Source organism: Sceloporus undulatus, chromosome 2 (genome assembly GCF_019175285.1).
Source record: "Sceloporus undulatus isolate JIND9_A2432 ecotype Alabama chromosome 2, SceUnd_v1.1, whole genome shotgun sequence".
In the NCBI taxonomy this organism is placed as follows: domain Eukaryota; kingdom Metazoa; phylum Chordata; class Lepidosauria; order Squamata; family Phrynosomatidae; genus Sceloporus; species Sceloporus undulatus.
In genome coordinates this window covers 331,754,422-331,772,568 of record NC_056523.1, presented here as the reverse complement: position 1 = coordinate 331,772,568, position 18,147 = coordinate 331,754,422, and the positions used below count along the sequence as shown (strand labels likewise).

The 18,147-nt window shown below is 45.0% G+C and overlaps 1 protein-coding gene across 6 annotated transcripts in view; it reads right to left on the bottom strand.

Annotated features, from left to right (window-relative positions):
• Nucleotides 1-18,147, bottom strand: part of UNC13B (unc-13 homolog B) — a 295,806-nt gene that overhangs the window by 141,724 nt on the left and 135,935 nt on the right. For 2 of the 6 annotated variants that reach the window (XM_042454367.1, XM_042454369.1), the window contains exon 1: nt 1,626-2,089. The exons of 3 other annotated variants lie outside the window; for them this stretch is intronic. The gene's annotated coding sequence lies outside the window, so the exon portion shown is untranslated. Of the gene's footprint in view, nt 1-1,625; nt 2,090-18,147 lie in introns of those variants that run through there. One more of the 6 variants, XM_042454368.1, reaches the window with a different exon arrangement.

The window sequence follows — 18,147 nt, the reverse complement described above, 5'->3', positions numbered from 1 at the left end:
TTCAAATAACCATCTAACACAGAGCTCTTGGAGTAAACATACAAAGGGGAATAAGCGGATGACCATCACTTGGTCAAAATCTACAGAAACAGACTTCAAACTGATCAAACTGATGAGGATATGTTTTAAGGCGCTGACCATACCCTGAGAGTCAAAGAAATACCTTGTCTCTATTCCACAAAGGGATTCAAACATGGCAAAAATGGAAGCAAGACACAAAAAGAAGGGGACAACTGATGCTTCTTAGCCCAAGAAGGGATGATGGACAGCTACAGGTTGTAACCTCTGACAAATTTTCTGGACCAGTCTCACATACCTCATGCAGAATAGGCCTATTTAACACAGTTGCTGCAAAGGGAAATCTGGAGAATATCAGAAGTTTCAACTGGGGACTTGGCCAAGTGGCACCTCTACTGTTCAAGACTGCCTACCAAACTGTGTGCAAATACTTTCGCAAGCTTATGGGTCATCCCCTTTAAAGCTGTGCATCTGACCTGAGCTATCTCCTCAATTGGACTGAATGCCACGAAAGCTATGCCAAACTTCCATTTACAGGATGGCAAGGGCTCTAGATGGACAACTGCTTAAAAAGTGGAAGGGATAAGTTGGGGCCTCTTTTGAGACGAGGTCTGGCCTTCACTAGCATGGGATTTCAACAGATGCAAGCAACATGTATGCACAAGTGCATGTGTGTATGCACATACATGGATTCAGGTCTTTCAACAGAGCATTCTCCATTCAGAGACAAACTTCAAGGTTTGGCAAATGGAAGCTTCTACATAACCAAGATGGAATTGCCAGCCTGGAGATTAGGAGGGCAAAGTAAGGGGACATTTGGTCGCTTTGCAAGCTGGTGCTACCTCCCCAAACCTTCCTCGATGTCTCTCATTCCACCATGTCAGCTCTTTGATGGCTTCTTCTTTAGGCGAGAGAAGGCTGTGAAGCATGGGAAGCCCGGGTACCTTGCCTGCTTCTGTGCTTCATCTGGCACTCAGAAAGACTCACAGCTTCTCATGTGCCAAAGTCCTATTCTGGGTGAGGCAGGGTCCCAAGAGGCTTCTACTTATTGTTCTTCCCACCCATCACTGCTACATATGTCAAAACACATACATGCACACACAGAGGACAAGGTCAATGGCAGAAATATCTTCATCTCTGAATTTTGTTTTGGTTCTGCTGGCTTTAATTTGGCAACTCTGGACAACATAATACAACCTGCTCCCACTACATGACTCTGAAGTGATAGGCTTTAAGTAAATATATAATATAACAAAGTATATATTAACAAAGTCCTCTCCCACTAGAACCAATCAGATGCTCAATTCCAGCTGAAATAAATGATATGCTGTCCTAACACAGCATAAATACTAGAAGAAGCAGTTTCCAGTTTCCAGCTAAGCAGATGGACGCAGGCAGATTTACCCAGAACACAGAGCACACAAATACAAACGGGCGTCAAGCATCAGGAAAAGCCAAGAGTTATGGCAAATCCCACAGTCATTACACACACACACACACACACACACACACACACACCCATCTCCTTCTCTTCCTTCTCCCACAAAAGCCCTCCTTGGAGCAGCCAAAGTTCAATGCCTCTCCCATGGTTCAGCCTCAGAACTTACCTTGAAGGTTTACACAGAAAAACCTAAGAGGCTAAAATGAAAAAAGAAACCTGGGGGGGAAATCATAAAAGGAAAGCAGGAGAACATGAAAGCTCTCTTTCCCAGACTGAAGAACCCTCCGACGGCAGCAGAGATGAGCCCAGACCTGACCCATGTAGTTGGTGGGGTCCTCTGAGGGTCATGGCAGCGAAAGCCACCTGAAGCATCTGGTCCCACAGTATCCGGGCAGCAGAAGGTGCCAAGTGGAGAGCATTTTTGGAAGCACACAACCGATTCCTCTACCTTCAACCACCAAGCCCCAAGAGAATGTGGAGAAGCCAAGAGACAAGAGAAGACCCGTTGCAGAAGCTCTTCTTTCTTCATGAAGGATCCTTCAAGAGAAAGCACTGGGCTGTCCTCTGTGGATTCGTGCTTTTCAGCCCAAGGAGCAGCTTGTCAACTTCCTCCGTCTCTTCAGCGTTGCACTTGAAAAGAAAGCTGCCGTGCACCAGCAGCAGTAGTGTGTCTTACTTCAACAACTCCTCCCTCCTCTTCCTCCTCAGTTGCTTGGCTGCCTGGAGCCTAACATGCAGCCCCACACCCTCCCCCTGCTTCTCACACCCCAGCACACCCTGGCATGAACCAGTTTCTTCATTTTATTATCCATTCAGTGGTAAAAAAAGAAGATAGGACCAACGTGACAAAAAGATTCACAGAAGGGGAGGGGAGCAGCTGGCAGCATTTGCGGCACACACACACACACACACACACACACACACACGGGAGGGGGGCTGGGGCTAATTGCAAGTGCATAATTGGGGCAAGCAGACAGGAAGAGAAAGACAGACTCTTTTTCCATTCAGAGTCTTTCATCCTTTCCCTTTTCCTCCCTGCTGGCATTATTAGCCTCTGAGAACTTTAGCACAGAAATTATGTTTGGAGCTGGAGTTAAGACAGCTGGCCTGTTCTCAAACAATCCCACAGACTTTATGACCGTCAACCTGGCCTATGTGACCCAATGCCCTAGAAGAAGACAAATCCCACCAACAACAACACTTCAAGACAGGACAAGGTTTGAAGATCCCAGAGGCAAAGCCAACAGGCTCTCTGCCTAGAGTTCTTTACTCCTGCTGAGGTTTTCCATTTTATTAAGCTCCCTCACCCTTTTAATGCTTTCCTTGACACAGTTTTAATTGATTTTATGCTCTTGGGGTTTGGTTGCATTGCTATTATTCTGATGACACTTTTAATTTGGACGGCTCCTGGGAGATGTTTGGTGGCCAAAAGGTGAAGGTGGAATCTCTAGCTGAACCAACCGGCTTGCAAAATGTTGAACTCTCTCTTTGAATGGGGCCCTGCACTGAGGAGCCGCAGGTCTTCTATGCTTACAGTTTAGGTGACTTTGGGGCACACACTCTTTGTGCCTTTTCCTGAGGTCCAAACACAGCAATCCCAGAGAGGGAAGCACCTTACCCTCTCAAGCGTCCTCCAAGCCAGTAGTGCTCCTACAAGCATAGGGTGCTCAGGTGATCCTTTCCACCATCTCCTATCTACCTAAGAAATTCACCTTCTGGGGATCTTAGGCAAACCCAAGGCATCTTTTCAGACCTACACAATCCTGGTCCAATCTCTCTATGGTTGGTTACTTCCGTTTGCAGACATCTGGGTGGGAGTTTTTAAAGAGGCGTCGTTTCTGTCTAGAAATATGTGGGTGGTTTGTAGCAGCAACACAAAACATAGCATTAGCCTCATGGAAGCAAAACACAAGTTAGGGCATCTTTCAGAAGTGGGTAAATAGGTGGTGAAATGGCAAATGGGGTTACTTCTGAGTAAGAAAAAAATGATGCAACGTGGAATTTAAAAAGGGGACTCTATCCACATGCAGTCTAAATGGACAATGACTGGCTATGGAAGAGATCTTGGAGTTGTGGGTGAAGAGTTCAGAGAAAGCACACACTTAAATGGTACTTTCAGTGAAAAAGCAAATTACACACCTGTTAGGCAACAAACAAAACTGCCAGTACCACAATGCACAAACAGATGGCATCACCATTCCTCAGGGCACTTTACTTGAGTATTCTTGTGGTCTTTGTGGCCCCTTTCAAAAGGTTTCCACCCAAACATTAGGAAGAACTTCCTGATTGTAAGAACCATTCAACAGTGGAACACACAGCTTCAGAGGATGGTAGACTATCCTTCTTTGGAGGACTTTAAACAAAGGTTGGTTGGCCATCTTTCAGGAGTGCTGGAACTGTGGGTTGCCTGTCCTGGCATTAGGAGTGCAAACGGATTTTCTAGAACATCTGAGACTAACAGAAAGAAAGAAGCTGGCAGCATAAGCTTTCATAGAATTGAGTCTACTTCTTCAGATGCATGAAGTGGAGGGTCCAGAAACAGACCTATATAAGTAGGGCTATGTGTGAGAATGTAAAAAGAAAGGCAAAATTTTATGGTTATGGAGTCAACAAGTTCAGTTTTAACTATGGTCATTGGGGAACAAAGGCAGGAGGAAGGATGTTGCCTAAGCCAAAGTGAGTAGATAACCATATAAACAAGAATTGTATGAGCGTGGGAACCAGAAAGGAGATCAGAGAGCTGGACTGGCTGACCCTTGCAGTCTCCTTTCAGCTTTCCCTTGATTTCAACCATACCTCTGTGTGGCCCATTTCAGAAAGAGTCCCCCAATCCTGCAATGGTATGGAAAGCACTGCAGCACTGAGCAGAGATAACCCCCTGCCAGGCTGGGACAACACTTCATATGCTTTTCTGGAACTGTTTCTTTGAACCTTGGAGCCACAACTTGGGAATCAAGAGACAGCCTGCAATCTCTGTTTCTATCCAACTGTGATCATATTACATTTCTGGACACACTTTCAGTCTTATTAAGGAAAACCTAAAGCAAACATATGTCCCACAAAATAATCACCACTCCATCCATGCAGAGAAGTATCGGCTGCTTATACACACTAAAATTAGGGCAATCCATAGAGGGAACTGCTTTTGCATGTTAATGGCTCCTTTCCTCCAGCTGCTGCCACACACAAGCCACAGACATGTGTTCCATGTAGCAGCCCTCCTATCTCCATGGGGCTGAAGTCTGGGCACTAAGAGGCTCAAGGCACAATCCTTTGTGGGTGGCAGAGCAAGGTGAAAGAGGCAAGAGAATGGATTACAACACAGCTGTGGGTCATTTGCAGCCTGGGGTGCACAGAGACGCTTTATTCTGTGTTGAACCATGGGTCCAGCTTTGATTTCCAATCTAGATTCCCTGGACACTGTTGGGTTTCAACTCCCAGAAATCTCAGCTAGAACAGCCCACAATGAAGTATTTGGGGAGTCAGAGTCTCAGGAACCAAGACTGGGAATCACTGAGATAGGTGGACACACGAACTCCAGTGAAGGGCACTGTCATATCATTATGAACCATCAACCTCACCCAAAAGGAACCACAAAGCTAGCCCACACAGACTACCATGACCAGCAACAATGCATTGTGGATCTTCACACTTTGAGCGGGTGGCGCTGGAGAGCACACCTAACAGCTCCAGCATGCAAGGCATGGCAATGCCCATCAGGGGCTTTCCTAGGCTGAGTCTAGTCAGATGTTAAAACAATGGTGACTTTGGATGTTTTACTTTTAATTTACAGCTAAGTCTTAATTTTAGGCCATATCAGTGAGGAATTATTAAAACTGATAAAGTACCAGTTCAGCAATGTAGGCCAAGTAGCTTTGATGTCGATGAGGTATACATTATTCTGAATTTTAAAAATCCTTGTTATCTCACCACTCCATTCCAACTTCCTAGAGAGTAAAGCTCTTAACTACAGATAAAACTGTGCAGTAAGCAGTTCTTCCCCACAAGCGTGGGTGGATAAACCAAAGAGGAGACAGCAGAGCTTCCAGGAGCACACAGTCCCTCAGCCCCATGCAAGAGAGGATCGGGGCCCCACTCACCTGCCTCCAATCTGGAGGACAGGTACAAACCTCTCACATTCAGGGGGACCAGGCAGGGAGAGTGAGAGTAAGCCTCAGAGGCAACATGGATGCATGCATTTTGCAAGCATACCCTCCTTGCTTGCAACACATGTCTGTATGCATACACGGTTCCTCCCACCCAGTATGTTAGGCTCTCAGGGCAGTGTACTAGTAAAGTCAATTTGCCAGTCTTAACAGCACAAAATTTAAAGCAATGAAAATAATTTAACAGACTGAAAGCATATTAAACAATTTAACAGATAAAAACAGGTTTTAAAATACTTTAAATCCAGATATACAGTGGCCCTTAACTGCTGGGGGTTGAGAGAGAGAGAGAGAGAGAGAGAGAGAGAGCATTTTCAAGGCATGGATGCTTGAATCCATGGCTAAAATATCCATGAATATCCATGGATATGGAAGGATGACTGTATTTTGAAATGAATCAGTTAGCTCCAAGGCTTGAATACCATGTTTTTAATTGGGCCTAGAATGAAGCAACAAGAAGGAGGCATCACACAGTTGATGTGTCACGGTCAAGAAGGCCCTGCTCTCACATTCCCATTTATCTTCAGGCAGACTTAATATAGGGAGAGGTGTTCCCTCAAGTATCAAGGTCTCAGGGTTGTGATGGCTCTTAAAGTACACTGCTCCCTCGGGTTACGAAATTAATTCGTTCCGCGGCCGCTTTCGTAACCCGAAAAGCCTTCGTAAGCCGAAATGCCATAGGCGCTAATGGGGAAAAGCCGCGATTTCGTGCGAAAAAGCCGAAAAAAGCACCAAAAATTTTTTCGTAACCCGAAAAAACATTCGTAACCCGGAACAATTATTTCCTATGGGATTTTTTCGTATCCCGAGGTACCACTGTATCTGGAAATACTGTTTTCACTTATGTAATCTTTCCCTCCCCTAATGTTATTATAAGATGCTCTGAGCAAGGTTTTACTATGAAAAAATTCAGCACACCAATAGACTGCTTCTGTCTCTGCTTCTGCTGCTAGACAAGGTCATCCCTTCCTGCCCCCAACCATCCAACACACTGTGCCCCCCTTGAATATCCCCTCCACAGCCCATGAGAAGGGATTTTCAGCAACAGCAAGGAAACGGGCCAGCAGTAGAACTAAGGCTGGATCAGACCAAAGACCTTTCCCATCTAACATTCTGTTCACCAGGGATCACCAGCTGCCCCAACAGAAAGCCCAACAGCACAATGTCATGGGTGCAAATGCTGCCTCCCCTCTTGTGCTCCCTGGCAGCTGATATTCACAGGCAGTCTGGCCTCTTGCCCTGGAGATGATGGGGAACCACCCTTCATTCTTGAAGGTCCCATCCCCCTGTATGAATTTGCTTAATGTCTCTCCAAAGTCCTGAATCAATAGGAGTGTAGTGTCTAGATCGAGGGAAGTAATAGAACCATTATGTTCTGCTTTGGTCAGGTTTCACCTGGAACTCCAGACCCACTCCAGCTTCTCAACATCCTTCTTGAATTGTGGTGCCCAGAACTAGGCTGACCAAAATGCTGAAGGGTCTGGAAACCACCAAGCCCTGTGAGGAGCAGCTTAGGGAGATGGGTATGTTTAGCTTGGAGAAGAGAAGATTCAGAGGGGACATGATAGCCATGTTTAAATATTTGAAGGGATGTCATATTAAGAATGGAGGAGACTTGTTTTCTGCTGCCCCAGAGACTCGGATGCCGAGGACTGAATGACTGAAAACCTCTGGAATATATTAGGCAATAAGAATTGCTGGACAGTGAAATAGGCCTTGGAGTGTAGTGGAGCCTTTGGAAGGCCATCTGTCACAGGGAGGGCTTGTACTTTCTTCCTGCATGGCAGAAGGTTCCCTTGATGTCCCTTACAGTGTCTTCCAACTCTATAATTCTATGACTCCTCCACATTGGCAACTATCACTACATCCTGTGGCAAGGAATTCTACAGTTTAACCATGTGCCATGTAAAGAAGACACACAGACTGTCCTGAATCTCATACTAAAGAGAGAAAGAGAGGGAGAAAGAAATAAGAGGAAAGGGATTAGATGGAGCAAGCAGTAGTTATCACCATGAATGAAGTTCAACAACAATTCATGTTTGTTTTTTTAAACCTGATCATTTTGCACACCTCCAAAAAACCTAGAATGGGACATGTAGTGCCAAAGAGATTATTCACTCACTAACATCAGGTGTCTGGAAAGCATCAGTAACTTGATCACGAAGATTGAATTTATCTGCAGCCTCCATATCAAAGTAGGGACAGACGACAGCCAGAATTTTCACAGGCCACTGTCAGTGGTGCTCTTGTAATTTTTAAAAAATGCACGTGTCCTTGAGTTACATGTGGATTGTGATGTGAAAAAGGTGCAGTGGGAAGTTAACACTCAGCCACATCCTGATGCTGCTGTAACAGTGGAGAAGAGGTGCCATTCTATGCTCACTGTTCTTTTCTTGCTTGAGACTGACTGCAGTCAGTTATACTAGCCAAGCCTACCATGTTGACAGGCTGTCCGAAAAGCATCAACAACAGGGATTTCTTCTTGTCTCCTCCCCAGTATCCAACTCCATGTAAGTAACCTCTCCAACAAATTCAACCCAACAGAACATGTGTAAGCAGGTTGGAAATTGGTCCTGTGGCTGAAGGTCTTGTAACATCTTTATCAATTACATGCATGAAAGAATAGAGGACATGCTTATCAAATTTGCAGATGACACCAAATTAGGAGGAATAACTAATACCCCAGAGGACAAGATCAAAATTCAAAATGACCTTAATACATTAGAAAGCTGGGCCAAAACTCAAAGAAATGAAGTTAAACAGTGAGAAATTGCTAAGAAAAACTTAGGTAGAATAAATGAAATGCATAGATATAGGATGGGGGCACTTGGTTTAATGAGACTATGTGTGAAAGGCATCTAGGAGTCCTAGTAGATCACAAGTGGAACGTGAGTCAACAGTGTGTTGCAGCTAAAAAGGCCAATGCAATTCAATAGAAATATAGTGTCTAGATCAAGGGAAGTAATAGTGCCACTATATTCTGCTTTGGTCAGCCTCACCTGGAATACTGTGTCCATTTCTGGGCACCACAGTTCAAAAAAAGATGTTGAGAAGCTGGAGCATGTCCAAAGAAGGGCAACTAAAATGGTGAAGGGTCTGGAACCCATAGGTCTCCCTATAAGGAGGGACCTAGGGAGCTGGGTATGTTTAACCTGGGGAAGAGAAGGTTAAGGGGTGATACAATAGCCCTGTTTAAATATTGAAAGGGGTGTCACATTAAGGATGCAGCAAGCTTGTTTTCTGCTGCTCCAGAGAATAAGACCCAGAGTGATGGATGCGAGCTACAGGGAAGGAGATTCCATAAAATATTAGGAAGAACTTCCTGACAGTAAGAGCTGTTCAACGGTGGAACACATTTCCTTGGAGAGTGGTAGACTTGTCTTTTTTGGAGGTTTTTAAACAGAGGCCAGATAGCCATCTGTTGGGGGTGCTTTGACTGTGATTTCTTGCATGTTAAGGGGGTTGGACTGGATGACCCTTGGGGTCTCTCATGACTCTATGATTCTGTGATTCTATGATTCTAATGCTGTCTCACTGATTTCCTGTGTCATGGTCTCTTCCCTGCTCCCACAATTGCCCTCAAAGATTTACTTCTCCACCTCTTTCCTACGCAACAGATGGGAGTTATAGGAGTTTCACTCTTCTCTGCATTTGAAAATCCATGGCTGCTTCTGAATCAAATCGACCTCTGAACATTTCAGTACCAATTTAAACTTAGCCCAATTGGAGTGAGATGACTAGACTCAGTTGCTTGCCAGGTGGCTGTGTAGCATTTTGCAGGCCCTTCCATGCCATCAAGGTACCATCTTGGCAACCACTCAATTAGCCAAGCCCTTCTTTGCATTGCTGACTTTCTTCCAAAAGCATTTAATAAATGCATTCTCTGCTTCTGTGCAAATAGTTTGGAACTCATCTGCACAATTTTGACGGTCACCAAAAATCTTTTTACATATTTGCTTGGCCTTAAAAATCAATGCCCTTTCTCTCTGTGGAGGCGTGCTGGGCTTTAAAAAGGAAAGCACCTGCTGATGTTTATTCCAGTGCAGCGACAATAGCTAGACACTCTTTCTACCTCTGTGGCAGATCTTCCAAATGAAGACTAGCCACAATCCAGGTGACCACAAGAATCCTGAACCACAAAAATTCCGACATAAACCTCATCCCCACAATGGGTGATGCCACCAAAGAGGCCTAGCAATCCACAAGGTCCTAACAGGCAAGTGCTGTTTATGAGCTTAGACACCTTCCATAAATGAGACGAAACCAAAAGACCATTCCTCCTCTTTCCTGTAGCAGGTCCTAAAACTGAGTGTGATTGAGAAACAGCTGTCACTTCCCTGCACACCTGCCAGGTTTCACCCTCAAGTTGCTGGTTTGATTTGGATCTTGATTCGCTCTACCTAGGCAACTTGCTAATAGGTGAGCCAGTCCAAAAAGGTCAGAATCCCAGGCCTTCTTGTGTCCCCACTTGGGCTCTCTGACTCAGTTGGTTTACTTTGCAAAGGGGATTCCTGGCATCTGTGCATTAACTGTTTACAGCATTAAGTATAATCATGTGCCACAATTACAAGCAAGCAGAGGAGGACTGAGCCTGTTGCTATATAAAAATATACTGGAGAAACATACAGAGGCTAATGCAGTCAATCTGGAAAGGTAAGGTTGAATTTAAACCAGAATTTGCAGGCGGGCTGGGGGTGGGGGGTGGGGGGGTAGTTAAAGACAAATATTAAGTTATCAGTTTTAAAATGGTTCACTATATGGTATTAGCTGCTGGCAGTGATTCCCAGACTTTGGGTCTCCAAGTGTTTTGGACTTCAACACCCACTACCCCCGCTATCTTGACCAACAGTCAGGAATTCTGGGAGCTGGTGTCCAAAACATCTGGAGAACCCAAGTTTGGGAACCACTGGGCTTGATCATTATGTGCCCAAAACTGGAAGGCAATACAAGGTGTTGGTTATTAAAGGTTATTAAAACCTTTATTTATAAAGCCCTCCCTCGACCCCCTGGTACATAACAATTATCGGCCAGTTTCGCTGCTACCATTTTTGGGGAAGGTGATCGAGAGGGTGGTTGCAATCCAGCTTCAGGCAGTCTTGGATGAAACGGATTATCTGGACCCATTTCAAACTGGCTTCCGGGCGGGTTACGGGGTTGAGACGGCCATGGTCGCCTTGGTCGATGATCTCCGTCTGGGCATCGACAGGGGAAGCGTGTCCCTGTTGGTGCTCTTGGACATCTCAGCGGCTTTCGATACCATAGACCATGGTATCCTTCTGGGGCGCCTGGCTGAGGTGGGAATCGGGGGCACTGTGCTCCAGTGGTTCCGGTCCTACCTCTCTGAGAGGTCCCAGATGGTGCAGCTGGGAGACGTGTGCTCCGATGAGAGGGCCCTTAGAACTGGGGTCCCTCAAGGAGCCATTCTGTCTCCCATGCTATTTAACATTTACATGAAACCGCTGGGAGAGATCATCCGGAGACATGGGGCGCGGGGTTATCAGTACGCTGATGACACCCAAATAATTTTCTCTATGTCTCCGACTGATGCAGTGACTGAGGATGGTGTCTCTCCTCTCGTGGCCTGTCTGGAGTCAGTAATGGGCTGGTTGAGGGAAAACCAACTCAAATTGAATCCAGAGAAAACGGAGGTACTTGTGATAGGTTCCCCTGGTCCAGGAATGGCGGTAGTTCCACCTGTCCTGAACGGGGTCACGCTCCCTGTGAAGGACTCTGTGTGCAGTCTGGGGGTGCTTCTTGACTCGTTGCTTCACCTGACTGCTCAGGTGAATGCGACAGTCAAGAACACCTGTTATCAGCTTCGGCTTATTCGCCAGCTGCGCCCATACCTGGCCCAGAGGGACCTTGAAACGGTAGTACACGCTCTGGTAACCTCGAGATTGGATTTCTGCAATGCACTCTACATGGGGCAACCCTTATACCAAATCCGGAAGCTACAAATGGTACAGAATATGGCAGCCAGGCTGGTCACTGGAACCTCCAGGGCCAGCCATATTACACCGGTGCTCAAAGATCTGCATTGGCTGCCCATTCGCTTCCGGGCACAATATAAGGTGTTGGTGATGACCTATAAAGCCCTAAATGGCTTGGGCCCAGGATACCTGAAGGACCGCCTCTCCCCGTACATTCCGCCCCGCACCCTCAGAACATCTGGGCAGCAACTACTTAGGGTGCCAGGGGCTAGGTTGACCTCCACTGCGAGGAAGACATTTTCCATCACTGCCCCAGCCCTTTGGAACACGCTGCCCACAGAGCTCCGCTCGGCCACCTCCCTGGCCCAATTTAGAAAGGATCTGAAAACCTTTCTATTTCAGCTTGCATTCCCCGACTAAAGTCCAGTGGGCCTCCCTCCTCTTCTGTGGCAAAGAGGACTGGCTAACGGGGTTTTTATTCTGTTTCTGTGTAATTTTGTATTTGTTTTTAACCTTGTTGTAAATGCTGTGTTTTATTGATTTATGCTGTGAACCGCCCTGATCTTTGGAAGGGCGGTATAAAAATAAAAATTTTATTATTATTATTATATTATTATTATTATTACCTATAAAGCCCTAAATGGCTTGGGCCCAGGATATCTGGAGGACCGCCTCTCCCCATACAATCCGCCCCGCACTCTCAGAACATCAGGGCAGCAGTTATTGAGGGTTCCAGGGGCCAGACTAACCTCTACCTCTAAGAGGACTTTTTCCATCTCGGCCCCTACCCTCTGGAATTCTCTGCCCATTGAGCTCCTCTCGGCCACCTCCCTGGCCCAGTTTAGAAAGGGGCTGAAGACCTTTTTATTTAAGCAAGCATTCCCTGATGCAAGCCCCGATTAACCTTTCTCCCCCCCCCACGTCAGCAGTGGCAGCTGGCTAGAATGTTTTAATGGACTGTGTTTTAGCTATATGGTATATGTGATTGTAGATGTATATGACATGCCATGTATTTTATGTATGCTGTACACCGCCCTGGTTTTAAGAAGGGCGGTATAAAAATAAAATTATTATTATTATTATTATTATTATTACTATTCCATTGAATGAAATTGGATGATCAGAGTTCTTGTGTTGGCAGACATAGGCAAACATTCAATATTACTGAAGGAGAAATTGTTAGCCAATTTTGTAAAAGAGCGGAAACCTTTTCTACTCTACTTAAAGAAGAAAGAAAAGATTATGCTTGCAGACTGTGATGCCTGAAGATTTTTTAGATGATGGGAATACTAGAACAGAACTGGGTTTATACTATAACCAAAACAAAAACCAACTTCACAGCAATTTACAGCTTTTAAAATAAGCATCTATCAGGAAAAAAACAGAAAAAGAGAAAAGGGAAAGTAAAATGGTTCCAAGATGCTTGAATGGCAGAGTGACCCCGCCAGCTCTTACTACAAAATGGATGCCCATAAAGAGATGGGCTTAGGCCAGTCTTGTCCTAAATGCATTTCCTTACCAAGCATGCTCAGGGCCAAGAAGTATTCCCCAACCCTTGTTGCTGTTAGAGTCATACAATCCTAAAGCTGGAAGGAGCCCTCAGAGACCATAGAGTCCAATCCCCTGCCCAGTGCAGGATCTACCCTCCCAGCAGCAGGGAGCTGTCCAGAATCTTTTAGAAGTCTGTTGTTGTTGTTGTTGTTGTTGTTGTTGTTGTTGTTATATGCCTTCAAGCATTTCCTACTTACAGTGAACTTAAGGCAAGCCTACCATGGGGTTTTCTTGGCGAGTTTCTTCAGAGGGGGGTTGCCCATGATAGGTTTGCACTGGGGAAGCCGTAAATCAGAAACAACTTCAAAGCACACAACACATGAACACTTTGAGAAGACAACCAAAGAAAGAGACCATTCAATCTCTGTAGGGAATTGGTTCCACTGCCAAACCACGCTCAAGAAGTTCCTTCTGATGTTCAGTCAAAATCTTCTCCCCTATAACTTCAAACCATTAGACCTGGTTCTACTTTCTTGGGCAGCAAAGAACACACCTACCCCTTCATCTTTGTGGCAGCCCTTAAAGTATTTCAGGCATGCCATCATATCACCCCTCTGTCTTCTTTTTACCATGCTGAACATGCCCAGCTCTTTCAGCCTTTCCTCACAGGATTTGTTCTCCATGGCCTGTTACAGACTGCCAAAATAAAGCTGCTTCGGGTCTCTTTGGAGATATGCTATTTAAATGATGCATGGGGTCTAAGAATCCGGAAGATGCACCAAAAGCTGCACTCCAGTGCTTAGGAATGGAGTGTGGCTTTGGTGCGACCTCCGGACTCTTAGGACCCATGCATCATTTAAATAGCATATCTCCAAAGAGCCCCGAAGCAGCTTTATTTTGGCAGTCTGTAAGAGGCCCATGTGCATCTTCCTTGTTGCCCTGAATCTCTTGCCTAGTCATAAGAGCCAGCCTACTGAGTAATATATATATGTTGCTAATTTGTTGTTGCTGCTGTTGTGTGCCTTCACATTATTTCTGATTTATGCTGACCCTAAGGTAAGCCTATCGACAGGTTTTCTTGGCAAGATTTGTTCAGGGTGGTGATTACCTTTGTCTCTCACTGAGGCGGAGAGAGTGACTTGCCCAAGGTCACCCAGTGGGTTTCCATGGCTGAGCAGGGATTTGAACCCTAGTCTCAGAGCCATTGGCAATAATCGTTGAGAGCTCCTGGAGAACAGGAGAAGTCCCAACAGGCTGGAGGAGGGCAAATGTTGTCCCCATCTTCAAAAAGGGAAAAAAAGAGGATCTCAACAGTTAGTCTGACATCAATACCAAGAAAGATTTTAGAGCCTATCATTAAACAGAGAGTCTGTGAACATTTAGAAAGCAATGCCATCATCACAAAAAGCCAACATGGGTTTCTGAGAAACAAGTCATGCCTGACTAATCTGATCTCCTTTTTTAAAAATAAAATTACCAGCTTGGCAGACAAAGGGAATGCTGTAGATATAACATATCTCGATTTCAGTACGACCTTTGACAAGATCCCCCAAGAGATTCTTGCAAACAAGCTTGTAAAATGTGGGCTAGACAACGGTTAGGTGGGTTTTTAATCGGTTGACTGGCTGAACCTAAAAGGTGCTCAACAATGGCATCATGGAGAGAGGTGAGCAGTGGGGTGCCACAGGGTTCTGTCCTAGGCCCAGTGCTATTCAACATCTTTATCAATGACTTGGATGAAGGAATAGAGGGCATGCTTATCAAGTTTGCAGATGACACCGAATTGGGAGGCATAGCAAAGACCACAGAGTACAGGATCAAAATTCAAATTACCTGAATAGATTAGAAAGGTGGCCCAAAACTAACAAAATGACCTTCAACATGGAGAAATGGAAGGTACTACACTTAGGTTACAAAAAAATGAAATACATAGATATAGGATGGGGGACACCTGGCTTAAGGAAACTACGTGTGACAGGGATCTGGGAGTCCAGTTTAACTACGTGTCAACAGTGTGATGTGGCAGCTAAAAGGTCAACACTATTTTAGGCTGCATCAATAGAGGTATAGTGTCTAGATTAAGAGAATTAATAGTACCACTCTATTCAGGACTCACCTGGAATCCTGTGTCCAGTTCTGGGCACCACAATGGAAAGATGATGTTGAAAAACTAGAGCATGTCCAAAGGAGGGTCACCAAAATGGTGAAGGGCCATGCCTTATGAGGAAAGACTTAGGGAGCGGGGTATGTTTAGCCAGGATAAGAGAAGGTTAAGAGGAGATATGACAGCCCTGTTTAAGTATTTGAAGGGATGTCATATTGAGGATGGAGTAAGATTGTTTTCTGCTGCTCTGAAGACTAGAATATGGAACAGTGGATGAAAGTTACAAGAAAAGAGATTCCACCTCAACATTAGGAGGAACTTCCTGACAGTAAGAGCTGTTCGACAGTGGAACACACTCCTTCCTCAGAGTGTGGTGGAGTCTCCTTCCTTGGAGGTCTTTAAGCAGAGGCTGGATGGCCATCTATCAGGGATGCTTTGATTGTGAGCTCCTGCATGGCAGGGATTAGACTGGATGGCCCTTATGGTCTCTTCCAACTCTATGATTCTATGATTCTGAGTCATAGTCAAACCACTATGCCACACTGGCTCCCCAGCACGGCCAACCTGCAATTTGTAGCTATCATCTAACCTTAGCAGGCAAAATGGAACTTTGTCACACCATTTTCTTTGTACAGTATCTGAAAAATGTGTGAAGATTTTCTTGCTTGTACTTTGAAACATCAAGAAGAATTTACAGAGGTTACGAGATATGTGAGAGTGGAAAAGACTACCTTGGAGGCTGGTGGATTCTCTTTCAGTGGAGTTTTTAAATAGAGAATGAATGGCCATCCCTCTTGAGTACTTTAGCTGTGGTCCCTGCACTGAGCCAGGAGGCTGGACAAGATTACCCTTGGAGTACAAATTAGCTACTCTCTTCTGACTTCTCTCCCTCTTCTTCACATCTTCTTTATAACTGAGTGCTCTCTTCCAGTGAAAACTCTACTGAAAGGACAATGGATCTCAGATGGTCTCAATGTGAAAGGTGGGCTGCAGGATTACTCTGCTACTAGCAAAGCTGTGTGAAATTGAGACCAGGGAGCCATGCTCAGCTTTATGGGTAGACCAGTTTCCTTTCAGTGTTCATTTGACAGCCTAGAACCAATTTCTTCAGATAGCAAGGCTTTTTGGTGCATGCAGTTCAATAGAGCAATATCTCTCAAATTAAATGAGAAATCCAGTTTTCAATCCTGAAGCAAAGTATATCAGGCTTAGGAAAAAGTATTTTGAAAGCAGCCAAAAAGAGCCAAAGGGTAGGCACAGCATACAAATTACATGTCAAGAGGGGAGACTGACAAGAGCAGGGCAAGAGTATCTTTGGGGTTCCTTTGGGACTGTAAAGTCACAGCAAAAGGCAATTGCAAGAAGATTCAAAACTAACAAATTTAATTTCAACAAGGGAATATGTAGGATACTATACTTGGGCAGTAAAAATGAAATACACAGATATAGGATGGGTGACGCTTGGCTTGACGGCAGTACATGCAAAAGGGACCTGGGAGTCACAGTAGACCACAAGCTGAACATGAGGCAACAGTGTGGTGCAGCAGCTTAAAAAGCCAATGCAATCCTAGGATTCATCAATAGGAATAGAGCATCTACTAGACTGAAGGAAGTAACAGTACCATGCTACTCTGCTTTGGTCAGGCTTCACCTGGAATATTGTGTCCAGTTCTGGGCACCACAATTCAAGAAGGATGGAGACATCCTCTGGACCATGTCCAGAGGAGGGTGATCAAAATGGTGAAAGATCTGAAAACTATAATGCCCTATGAGGAGTTGCTTAGGGAACTGTGTATGTTTAGCCTGTAGAAGAGAAGATTAAGAGGAGATATGATAGCCTTGTTTAAGTACTTGAAGGGGTGTCATGCTGAAGATGAAGCAATCTTGTTTTCTGCTGCTCCAGAGAATACGACCCAGAACAATGGATGTGTACAGGAAAAGAGATTCTACTTCAACATTAGGAGGAACTTTCTGACAGTAAAAGCTGTTCAACAATGGAAGACTCTCCCTTGGAGGGTAGTGGAGTCTCCTTCTTTAGAGGCTGTTTTTAAACAGAGGTTGGATAGCCATCTTTTTGGGGGGATGCTATGATTGTGTGTTCCTGCATGGCACAGGGTTGGACTAGAAGGTCCTTGTGGTCGCTTCCAACTCGATGAGTCTATGAAAAAAGATTCCATCTAAATATAGGAAGACCTTCCTTATAGTAAGAGCTGTTCAACGGTGGAATACACTGCCTTGGAGAGTGATGGAGTCTCCTTCTTTGGAGGTTTTTAGACAGAGGCTGCATGGCCATCTATCAGGAAGGCTTTGTGTATTCCTGCATAGCAGAATGGGGCTTGTCTAGATGGCCCTTCTTCTATGAGTCTCTCCCTCCCCTTTCTCTGCTTTCAGCAACATGTGGAGGGGCCCCTTTCATTTACTCTAAAAATCTATTTTGAAAGCCAGGAAATCCCTGCCAGTTTCTGAGAGCAGATAAGTAAATACCTCCAATACCTGGACAGCCTGAGATCAATGACTGACTTTCCAAAGTAGTCCCGCTCTGCTGGGGACAAGCAAGGAGGTTAAACACAATCTATTTCCATCTCCTTAATTGGCCTGGCTAGTGTCAGATAATTCCCTTCTGATTCTTCATTCCAGGTGGATTCGCTTTCAACTCCCCAGAAAGCTTTACCAATATAATATTCATTAATCCGGATATAGAAGTTGGAAACCTTATTAAGTACAATGTGGGGACTTTGTAGGCATCGAAGCCTGTGCATCAGTATTTAAAAAGGTGGCTGCTGACTCACGATAGAGGACCCAGGTGAGTGTGTAAAAAAGGGCTTTCAAGGAGAACTCGACGCCATAACCCACAGAACAGAGAAAAACACTGGACTGACTTGCAAATAGTCCTTGTTCAAGATCAGAAAAGATTCTATAGCTGCAGGACAAAGAGTCAGCTTCTGGATGGCATTCTGTATTACAGCACCTAGAGCAAACATGCAATGGATAATGGGG